We start from the raw sequence: 12,238 nt of genomic DNA, 5'->3' as shown, positions 1-12,238 counted from the left end.
TAAGTACAGATGTGTGTGAAGATTGGGGGAAGCAAACCATGGCTTCTGAATAAGCTCAGTCTCTCAGCACGTACTCTGCTGTGTCTTGACACCAGTTCACCTTTGATGACACAATATTGGCAACAAACCCCAGCAAGCATCTGTTTGCCTTGGTAGGTAAATGAGTAGCAGCTGGGAAAAAACAGAGTTCATGTGGGGACAGAGGCATTGAAGGGCTTTCTGAGCTATTGATTTTTGCATGTTCCCGAGGGAGCACAATGGGGAAACAGATTTTGTGTCAACCCTGGTTACCCAGAAATTTCTATAATCTGCCATCCAGCCCAATTTATAGATAGATTGAACCTGATTAACACCACTTAATAACCAGCGCAAATGATCTTTGAAGCAAATTATTAAATGTTTTAGAAAAATCTGTTCTAAATCCTTGCTAAAGGATTTGTGTATCTTAAGTTGCTACACAAAACATTTTGTGTGAATCATAGAATATCATTAGTTGGAAAGGATCATCAAAGTCTAACTCCTGGTCCTGCACAAGACACCCCAAGAGTCACACCATGTGCCTGAGAGCATTGTCCAAATACTTCTTGAACTCTTGTCAGGCTAGTGCTGTGACCACTTCCTTGGGGAGCCTGTTCCAGTGCCCAACCACCCTCTGGGTGAAGAACCTTTTTCTAATATCCAACCTAAACATCCCCAGACACAGCTTTGTGTTATTCCTTGGGTTCTGTCACTGGTCACCAGAGAGAAGAGATCAGTGTCTGCCTCTCTTCTTCCCCTCAGGAGGAAGTTGTAGACTGTGATGAGGTCTCCCCTCAGTGTCTCCAGGCTGAACAGACCAAGACACTCCTCATATGGCTTCCCTTCACCATCTTTGTTGCCCTCCTTTAGGTACTGTCTAATAATTTAACATCTTTCTCATACTGTGGCACCCAAAAAAGAAGAAGAAGAAAGCCAACCAAAAATAAGAGCTAAACCAAAATTTAAAACCCCAAATCAGCTACAAAACCAAGGAGTCCAGTGCCGGGACGCAGCTGCCCCCAGCACTGGAGGTGAGGCTGCCCCAGTGCAGAGCAGAGCAGGACAATCCCCTCCCTTGCCTGGCTGGCAATGCTGTGCCTGATGCACCCCAGGACAGGGTTGGCCCTCCTGGCTGCCAGGGCACTGCTGACTCATGTTCAACCTGCCATCTACCAGGACCCCCAGGTCCCTTTCCATGGCACTGCTTTCCAGCATCTCATTCCCCAGTCATTCCCCATTCATCCAGGGTTGCTCCATCCCAGGTACAGAATCCAGCACTTGTATTTGTCAGACTTCATACAATTGGTGATTACCCAGCCCTCTAATTTGTCAAGGCCTCTCTGCAGTGCCTCTCTGCCTCTGAGATACTCAACAGCTCCTCCCAATTTACTTTCATCAGCATACATACTTGGTATGCTTCCAAGTCCCATGTCTAAGTTTACGGAGATGTTGAAGACACAATATGTTGAAAAGAATTCTGAGCTCTATTACAGGAGAAAAACAGTGGTGACCATCAGCTGGGATGGCAATTTCCCACCTACATGGCAAAGATATCCCTTTCTGCAGGTGGGAGTCACGTATCAACAGGGTGCTGGGGTTGTTCTTGTCCAGTTTCCTGCTCTGCCCTCTGTAGAACAGGACTTCAGGCATCCTGAGCCACTCAGCTACTGGGTGGACAGAGGACACAGACCACAGCATCTCTTTCCCTCATACCACACAGGTTTTTTGCTCCTGTCCAGCCTCCTCCTCCTTATACAGGCATTGCAGTTACTATAATTTTGCAAGAACACCCATGATATTAAGATGTAGTTCCAAACCCTGTATTCCTTGGATTCTGTATGTCTTTCCTTGCAAGCACATGCAGACAGTGCCCAGGTTGCACTTGCTTTAGGACTGTTAGTAACTGCTTCTGCTCGTGGTGCTGTGCTCACTGCCCTGCTGACACTTCTGAACCAAAGGGCCCCTCAAAATACTTCATACAGAGTTGGGGGGTGCAGAATGGCAGCTAACAGCCATTTTCACATAACTCTTTGAGAAATATCTACAACCAGGGCCAACTCAAAACACAGCTCAGCCTTTCCAGGCATCTCTCTCTGCTGCTCACTCAGGTCTAATCATGAGGACCTGATCGCTTCAGCAAAGATGAATGCACTGACGGGGTCTTTTTGTGTCCTGTTCATGAATCATTGTTCCTGTCACACAATAACTATAATTACTGCTTTTCTAGACCTTTGGCTGATTGTCTTAACAGAAGAAAAAGAAAAAAGAACCAGCAGAAAAGGGAGGGTGCAAAATCAGATGTCTTGGAAATAAAAATAACCTCTTGCCTCTTGCTATGAAAGTTATTCCCTTTAGGTCAGAACCCATATGCACACACATGTGCACACATTGCTTCCTCTACTCCACAGTGCCTGGGGTAGTTTGTCTAGTTTTAAATTGGACAAAGTAGATGAAGGGTGGCAGAAGGTTATTTTTAATCTGTTAATGTGTTATGGGAGAGTGTTGCAGCAAGAAAGCATAGAAGATGGGGAAAGGCAGAGGGAAAATGTGAAATAAGTTTGTTTGTACTAAGGGAGCACATTATGTGAGAATTTCAAAGCTCCTTGCACCAGACTTTTATAGCAGCAAAAAAAGAACTTTTTTTCACTCCTTTTCTTATTCCCTGAGAGGACATGTCCCTATGTAGAACATGGGAGTCTTGGCTTGACTGAGTCTGTGATAAAGGGATGAGGGACCACCTCACAAGTGGACTTTTCCAGAAAGCTCCTCACTGGTTACATAGCTCAGCATAACAAGAAGTGTCATCACTAATACACCCAGGAGCTGTGGATTTTGTACCACACTGTTAGCCTGCCTGACCCTGGGAGATGGTGGGACCTGACCAGACAGGCAATCAGAGGACATCCTCTTCCCTCGGCAGCTGTCAGGTCCCTGCTATTCCCATTTCTTCCCCTATGAAATATCAATTTATTCTTGCTTCTCATGCTTATTCTGCCTTTTTCTTCCCTTTTTTTCTTCACTTTATATAAGAGAATTCTTAGCAATTTCAGACAGGTCCAGCTGTGGTTAATTTGTCATGGAGAAAATAATATCAAATGGAGCAGTGCTGGGGAAACAAACAGCCCAGTGCAAAGCCTGCCCCTAATTGACTGATGAAAAGAAAATTAGGGTTGCCTCCAGAAACAATTTCCATAGCAATGGGAATAGAAAGGAAGCTGCGCTGCAGATTGTGGGCGACCCACTGCAGCTCTTTGGCCTCTGAATGGCACAGCAGTGAGGTGCTGGTCGGTGTGCCTGGGGCTCCCACTGGCAGCCACCACCTTAGCATGGGACCATGCTCACCCTGATGGACCCAGGGCATGGTGTGGCACAGGCTGTGACCATGGCAAGCCCAGTTAGGGGGCTGTGAGCACAGTGCTGTACCCAGGGATGGTGTTTAGCTTCATCCTCCCACTCTGCTCCCCTTCAAAAGAAACAGATGCCATGTTTTGTGGGCTTTGCTCTTCCCTTTGCATTTCTTACGGGCAAAAAAGCAAGATTGTGCCTCAGCTCGAGTACTGATTGCTACCACTTCAAACGGACTCACTTTCTTTTATTTTCTCTGTAACAAAGTCATCCATGAGATTTCCCAGCAGGAGTTTTTCCCCTTTCAGAAAAAGTTCTGCAGGTGCCCATGGCAATTGCGGCACAGTGGCAATTATTGAGACCGCATTCTTCATTTTTGATGGTTAAGGTAGCTTGCATTAAAATTGACTAATGATACGGGGGATGTCTTTTATTTGCCTGATTGGAGATATCTTAAGGAAGATTTATCCCCAATTTCAGGGAAGGAAGTTCACTGCAGGAGTCTCAGGGTGGGGAAACACAGCCACCCACATTGCCAGCTGCTTTTGAAAACCCTGGTCATGAAAGTTTGTGTGTGCCTTTTGTTTGTCAGGCAGGCCACAAAAAGCAAAATCAAGTTCCTGGCAGCTAAATCATGAACAAATGTTACTCCTAATTTGGTGTAGTACAAAATTAACAGTTTACACATTTTAATAGACCTTAGAGAAAAAACAGCTCCAAGAGAAAAAAAATAAATAACCCTAATCCTGGACTTGGAGCTTTGAAAAACAAATTAATCCATTTTCATAGTTGTCCATTGGGCACACCTCTCCCAAGTCTTACATTTACCAATGCTTAATTCCTTCTCTGTAATGGCTCAATCCTGTTGGGAATTCAGCACCTAGATAGGAGGAGCCATTTCTCACAGCACAGGTGCTGTCACTGGCTTCACCTCTGTGTTTTAAAGCCATGTCCTTTTCAAAGCCAGAATGCACGCTGCTGCATTTGGCAACGTTTTCATTGCTGGTTATGACCATGCCAGCATCAGAAGAAAAGAAAGGCAATGTTGATGTGATTTTCTCTGTGTTGCCTTTGTCTGGCTTACCTTTTTCAGCAGCCATTCCTGAAATAAATGGAAAGGCCATCACTAAACAGCCTCTCTCCTAATGAGTGCCCTCTTTGTTATTGTCATCAGTACCTGCAGTCTGGAGAACACTTAGGAGACACTGCCTGAAAGGAAACAGCCTGAAGATAGAGAGAGAAATGAAGGTCCTTTCCGACCTAAACAATTCTATGATTCTATGAGTCTATGATTCTATGACATGTAATGCACCAATTGACCCGAAGATGGATTTCTCTCAAAGCAACATATTTTTATCTGCCTGCATTTATAGAAATAAATTTTACAGCACCACTTTTCGGGTAGACAAAAGTTTGCAGCCTCAGAGGAGCATCCATATTTCAGTAATTTGTAAAAATTTAAAGAGTCAATGTATCGAAGACATGACTTAAGGGACAAGTGAAGGGAAAAGGAGTAAGTAGAAACAGCCCAGTGCTGAGAATGAAGTTGGGCATTGGCAAAAATTTCTACTTTTTTGCTAAATACCCTTTCTATAGCATAATCTTTCTGTGAAAAACCAGAGCTTTCTATTGAAAAGCTATGGAAGTATTGTCATGTTTGGAGCATTTTCTGATATTCAGCTTTCTAGACTAGTAATTAAAATTTGCCACAGAGGGAGAACATCTTCTGTTGTTGTTGTTGCTGTTGTCAATTTTTAGTAAGAAATCTCTCCTTCCCTACCTCCACTAGGGAATGAAAAGCCTTCATTTGATGCAGAGCTAGAGCACAAGACAAACAAGGAGAATGACAAAATTAGACAAGTCAAAGCCCCATGATTTGTTTTTCATCTACTCTTTGGTATTTTCTCTTCTTAGCTTCTTGCCTCTTTTTTTCTACTTGCCAGGGCTCTTCTTTTAGACTAACAGCTTTTTGCACAGGGATTGCTATTGAGTTTTCAAGCAGGTTAGCATGTTGTGGTCTTGACTGACAGAGGGTTAAGGGTTACAGCATATGCCAGTCACTGCAGACACACAGCTAGAAGAAAAGGTCATCTGGAGAGCCCTTTGCTATAGTAAGCAGTAGAGGAACCCATACAAGAATGTTGAAGTATTCAATGAAAAAAAAGGAAAAAAAAAAAAAAAGAAGAAAAAAAGAAAAAGTGAGTAGAGGCCTTGTTCTGAAAGAGACTTAGGCAAACAACCAGCTGAAAACCATCACAACCAGCACTCCTGCTGTTTGAGCATTTGTCAGACCCTGGAAAATGCTGTTGCTGAAGGCTGGTAGTTTTGTTACGTGCTGTATTTAGCTCCAGCTTGCAGTCTTACATGGCATCAGCCCCATGGCAAGACTACATATCTGCTAGATGTACTTGAGCAGGCCTCCTCAGCTTGAACTCAAGCACTTGCTTTATGACCTTACTAGGTCTGGGTTGGCAAGGCCATGGTGCTTGTTCATGTGTATTTACTGGGAAAGCTTGGTGCTCAGATAGAAGTGGCATTGTTTCTAGAGAAAACAATCGGAACTAATAGGGTAAGGGCAGATCAGACATGACATTGTCAGCAAGAGACAGAAGCTGATACCACTAGGGTGGCATTTTAAATATACTCTTACACAGTTTATTTGCAAAGAATGAACATAATGCTCCAAGAGATGAAGAACTCCACCTGCTCTAGAGATGTAGCTATAGCAACCTCCACATGATTACATTGCTAATCTGCAGGTGTTGAAGAGGCATAGATAGATGCTGTTGAGTAATTCAGCTTCAAATAGATACTTTGATCTGCATAACAGCTTGCATTCATGTCCCAAATATGGATCATTTCCAGTTCTGCAATTCTTCCTTATAAAAGCAACATTCCTATCTTTTATTTTATAAGAGGAGTCTTAAAACTTGTCTATGTTGTCTAACAAGACAATCATCTCCCTTACTTTTGGGTGGGGCAAAAGCAGGGGGAAAAGAAACATTTTCACTGCCTAAAATGCCCAAATTATTTGTTGCCTGTTTTGTCCAAGTGACTCTTCAATGGGAACAGCACCAAAAAAAAGCGAAAACCTGTTCTACTTTTCTGTATGCATGATGTACTGACGAATCACTTGCATCTTCACATTAAAGATGGTCTATTCCACTGCAGACTCTGGCAGCAGTGTCTGAACATGTACCAGATCAGATCAGGCTTCATTAGCAGCCACAACACTCTTAAGAACATCAAGCTAAAGTCTGTTCTGCTTTACTCTCCACAAGATGCCATTGAACTTGGTGGGTTGCCTGGGATGGAAGTCAAGGCAGAATATGGCTCACCATCAAACAGCTCCAAAGGAACCTGGACCTTTGATAAGCAAAATCTGCAATTCACTGATTCAATAAAAGGAAGGAATTAAAGAGCTCCAAGAGAAAATGACCCTTCATTGTATTCCCTGCCAATCTGCTGGAGCAGTCCTATTGAAGGGTAGTTCAGCCACACACTCGTCATTTCATGAAAGCTGGTTAAGGGCATTTGATGAAGCCTCTAAAGTCCCTTTCACATGCCCTTCTCCTTCTTTTCCTTTTTTTATTTTTTTGCCAACTGAGCCTCCCATAGCCCAGTTGCTCCCCTCACTTCCTGAAGCACCTACACTGCCCTGCTTCCTGCCCCCATTTCATTGATGCCTTCACAGGTTTCCACGCAATCACCTTATTTATCTACCTGAATGACTCTCCTGTGTTAAAGAGCAACAAATTAAAACAGAAAAGCCATTTGAGATTCACTGGTTAATGCTGAATGCTTGCCTTTCACATGAAGACCATGCATGTGACAGTGACATGGACCATGGCACAAGACCTGACTGTTCTCTCCATGGGACCAGTCTCATCTTTGGCCTAGGATGCAGCCCTTTCAGAAAATTCTCTCTTATTGATAAATTCAGACTTTCTTCATTCTTTCCCACAGCTCCCACTGCTTTTCTGCTGCCTTCATTCCTGCCTCCTGCCCCACTGACCCTCTGTCCCTATCTCGGCGTCCTGCATTTTGTACCCTCTTGCATCCACTGCCCTGGCCAGCCGGGCTACCCCTGCCACCAGGAGCCACTAGGCTCCTCCACCTTCCACTCTGGACTTTTCAGACTCTGTCCCTGGCTCCTGTGACTCTTCCCTACTGCTGCCCATCACTGTATGACCCCAGCAGCGGGAACTACCCACCCTTTACAGGGTTAGGGGACAGCTGGAGAGGGGAATCACAGAATCTGTCTTGGATGAAGGGGATCAGCACATTGGTCTTTGTTGTGCTGCTCCTGGGTCTCCTGCACACTTGGGCCTTGAGCACTGCACAGATTGGTCCTGCCTGGTCACCCTCTAGTAACCACATTTCCCACCTCAGGTGGTCAGGCTGAAATCACAAACTCCTTCTCAGCATAGCCATGTTAATTATACGCCTCTCTTCTCACTCCTTATTAATTAAATGTTTCCATTAATTTGTCCAATACTCTGCCTGATATTGATATCAAGTAAACTGGACTATATTTACCTGCATGGTTTCATTTATGTCTGAATTTTTATACAGTATTGACATTGAACTATGAGAATGTCCCCATTATAAAAAGTATTAATATTAATATTAAAAATTTACATACACAAGCTAAAAATATCCTGCATTGACACTTGTGGGCCATTTTTGTGGACTTTCCAACTTAAAAAATGGGTTAACCCTAGTGAAAATTGTTCAAAATCTTTCTTAATTAGTAACGTGCCAGAAAATACATTATTCCAAATAGAGAGCAGAAAAAATTGTTGAACAGTTTTGGGGATTTCTTCATTGTTATTAATGACTGGGCTGTCTGCAGCAAGTAATGAGTCTATGGCATTGATAGCTTTTCTACTATTATTTATATGTTTTCAAGAAAATCCTTCTTCTTAAACAAAGTCTGACCAGACATGAAGTTTTTTCTGATGTCTTTAGTATCCTTTATCAATTTTCTACACCTCATAAACTCTTATTTATATGAATTTTTATTACCTCCCCCTTTTTGCCATATGTTGCATATTGCTTTTTAATTCATTATTCCTGCCTTCATTCTTCCACTGAAAGAGAATATGCTTTTCAATAATATTATTCGGCTCCTTTACTGTGAAGTAATGGCTTTTTGGCCATTTAATATGTGCTTCTGCCTAACAATTTTTTACACTCAGTTTCACTTGTAACTTTTCCACTTTGGGAAACTAGTGTCTTTAACTATTGAGTGTATGTGGCACTTGGAGGTACAGAGCTCATCAGGGCAGTGATGGCAGCTGTCCCTAAGCAGTCTGTCATTCCTGCTTTGCCACAGTTTTCCTTGTCACACAGTCTGGTGCTGAAGGAGGACACCAGTCTGCACCAACACTGGGGCTGCAAAGGGTCTCTCCTCTCTAAAGGACACCGTTTTGTTTTCACAGGTGTGTGCATGAAGCCATTCCCACAGGCAGAGCAGGTTTGCTGCCTCTGAGGTACCCACCATCCTAAACCAGCAATGGAGAGGAAAGCCACCTTCACTCTCCCAGCCTGCCCTGCCCAGGCAGGATTTACCCAGTGCTTTTAACACTGCCATCATACAAAGCCTCCCAGGTGGTTTCAGTAGGCCACTTATATGGGATTTCTTCCCATCAGGGATTACTTTCAGTTCCTCCTGCTTGTTTCCCAGACTCCTCTTATTTGTCTCTAAATGTATGGAAAACAAGGACTCAGATGACACAGAAGATGGGAAGTGTCTCTGGTCAAATAGGAACCCCTGACCCACAGAGGCTCATGGGAATGGGACTCTCAGAGGGAGAAAGAGGTTGGCTCAGAGGTCAGGACAGGGTTGAACTGAACTCTCCTTTTTAATCCTCCACCTCGACTGCAAGGCTTATCCTTCCTCCCGAATTGCTTTTGAGCTGTATTGCTCCCAGATGTGCAGAAGTGTTTTTAGTGAGCCCAAATAGCCTCTCAGTTATCTAGCTGAGAGGGAAATGTCATCTATTGCTGAAGGAAAATCTTAACTTTCTCTCTGTATGTGCATGCCAGTCCATAGCAGAAATAGTTCCATCTACAAAAACATTATTTTGGGAATCAAAATCAGCACTTTTTTCTTGTTTGAATGTGCTATTTTTCACTTTGCTTGGCACTTCAAGTGCAAGGTCATGTGGCAAATCATTACACGAGCAATGTTTATCTCTGTTTGAAGAACTCTGTCTAGAATTGATTTGAAAAAGGTTTGGGTAGTGCCTGTTTTTAACTTGTCAACAGCTCCCTTATTCAAAGCCTATTTATGCAAAATCATTTGTTGTACAGGTATTTTAATTTTAATTGTAAAAAGCAGTCTTGGGGGGGTACCAATATTTTTGAAGCAGGAATAGCTTTTTTAAAAAATATTTAATGTTACATTGTGTCACATCCACACCCATGGAATCTACCAGAAACTCAGGGAAATTATGCTTAGAGAGACCCCTGGGTATCACTTGGGCAAACCTGGCTGTTTAAGCTGGGGCAGCATCAAGCCAGGTCAGTCCAGCCCGTGCACTCACACACACCACAACACACACACATCTCTGTCTCTGTGTGCATGCACATCCACACCAAATGACAACTTTTATCAGCCTTCACTATTTTTAGTAGTCCTTAAAACCTTACCCAGGTGCCGTATCTTAGAAGTACAGCTTTTAACACCAGCTGGTTTGAGTCTGCTAAGTGTTTTATCTAGCAGATTAGATTACACACCCTGGGGAAGAGAGTGACTTAACCACATTGTACAGCAGGTAAAGTGCTTTGGGGTCTGTGTTGTGTCATTAAGACCAATATGAGGAAGCAGCAAGACTTATCCTAATCTTGCTGATTGCCTCAATTAACACAGTCCCTATAGTGTCCTCCTTGATATCAAATCCCCGCGGTTTCTTGTTCTGTATTTTGCTCTGACAATGTTATCAGATCATTGCTAAGGGTATAAAAGTGCATATTAAGTAAGCAAGGATGTGGTAGTTATTTAGAGAAGCCACGTGCTTAATTAGCATGGAAATCAAGCAATGGACTATTTAGTCTTTGTGGAAGGGAAGAAATGTACTAGATACAGGCCCTAAAAATAAAAATTAAAAAATAAATAAATAAAAGGAAGGAAAAAATGTACAGGAAAGAAGGGTAATTATAACCTGAATTCAAAAGCTAAGCCATTCATATCTACCTGTCTACTCCTGGCAAACACTTTCATCATTTGGAAATAAGTCATACACAGCAACATAAGCAAGCAGTAAAAAAAAGGGAGGGGGTTGTCCGCCCACATCTCACACATCCAAGATGTAGTGAAATTATCTCTACACTCACGGGACTTTCCCTTATTCCTGAGGGTAGCCTCGACTCCCAGAGCAGCCCTGAGTGCATTCCTCAGTCATGCAAAGACAAATAAACATGAAGATTCAGATCTAGGGAACTTGATGGAATGATGATCTATATCTTTCCAGCCAATTCTGCAAATGATGCCTAGCATAAAGATTGCTGTGTTAAGGGAAAAAAAAACCAACAATAACCCTAGCTGAGAATAAAAGTCAGTTTGGGAGGCTGACAACCTTGAACTGGCAATGAGTGCTGCTACCAGAAGCAATCCCGTGGCTGAAATTGCTTTCTCCTCTCTGATGTGCCATCTGATGTTCTGGACAGCTTTCAACAAGTGTCCCAGGGCCAGGATGCTGTGGTGAGCAAGCACAACCATCACAGTGAGAGCACCTGCAGGTCCTTCCCTGGGCAGCAGGCAGGCAGGCAGCACTCCTCCTCCCTGGGAGTACCCTGCATTGAAACCTCATCTTGAGGATTTTGTCCCCATCAGTACAAATTCTCTTTCCTCTGGAGGTTCAAAATGAGAACCCCAGCTCACAGATTTTCCTTCTTTCTCCTTTGTTCCCCATGCCATCTTACCCACAGTGTGCAATATATGGGATCATGTTTTGGAGAAGAACAGTGGAGAGTGAAATGTTCATTTCAAACCCTGCATATTTAATCATGTCAATCCCTAAATATTTTATCTGGATCAATCTTTTATATCAGTTCAGCACTCACTGGCTCGCTGGGCAACTGCCATGAAATAGCACAGCAGAGGCTCTGATGGTGAACAACTGCTGCGAAGAATTTTTCCTCCCTTCTTTCCTCTGCCAAAATTTCAAGCAACCTGTACTTGTTTCTGTGCTAGGAAACCCACTCTGTCTTTTGTATTGCCTTTCCTAACTGACTTCTGACTATATGTTACAGTGAGATGCCAGGGCAGCACCAAAAAGAAATATTTCTGGAAGAACAAATCTCTGCTAGCGTAAGAATATCCCATCCTTGCTGCTCACAATGCAAACAACTCCTCATTTGCATTTCTGTGGTTTAAATGTAAATGGTCTAAGATAAGTCATTGTCAGACTCCTGTAAATATTGATGACTGCTCCGGGACCTGGATTGTAACCATTTCTTTCTCTTCTGTCACAATGTGAGGGCGACATGTTAGCAGAGATGTGGATGGAGCTTCTGGGAGGGAAAAGAATAGCTTTGCTTAGTGGGTGACAGCAAAAGAAAAGAAGGAAGTTCAGGAGGAAAATTTCCAGATGAATAATGAATTGAGCCAGGTTGGAGACTGGTGAATCTTAATTAGAAATCTGACATATCATCAGCCTCCTGCCTTTGTGCTCCCCGCACTCAAAGGGATGCTCAATCCCACACGTCCCTGTGTCCCCCACCCCTTGGTGACTGTAATGCCAGTGGGAGAGCCTGCCGTGAGACCTGGTGAGATGCAGCCACCCAGGCCAGGGACAACACTACTGCTTCTCTCATTCAGACAGAAGGACAGAGACTGTGCCAGCAAAAATTATGGGAAAAGGTGACT

Source organism: Lichenostomus cassidix, chromosome 2 (assembly GCF_008360975.1).
Source record: "Lichenostomus cassidix isolate B80296 chromosome 2, HeHo_3.0, whole genome shotgun sequence".
Lineage (NCBI taxonomy): Eukaryota > Metazoa > Chordata > Aves > Passeriformes > Meliphagidae > Lichenostomus > Lichenostomus cassidix.
This window is presented reverse-complemented; position numbering follows the sequence as displayed.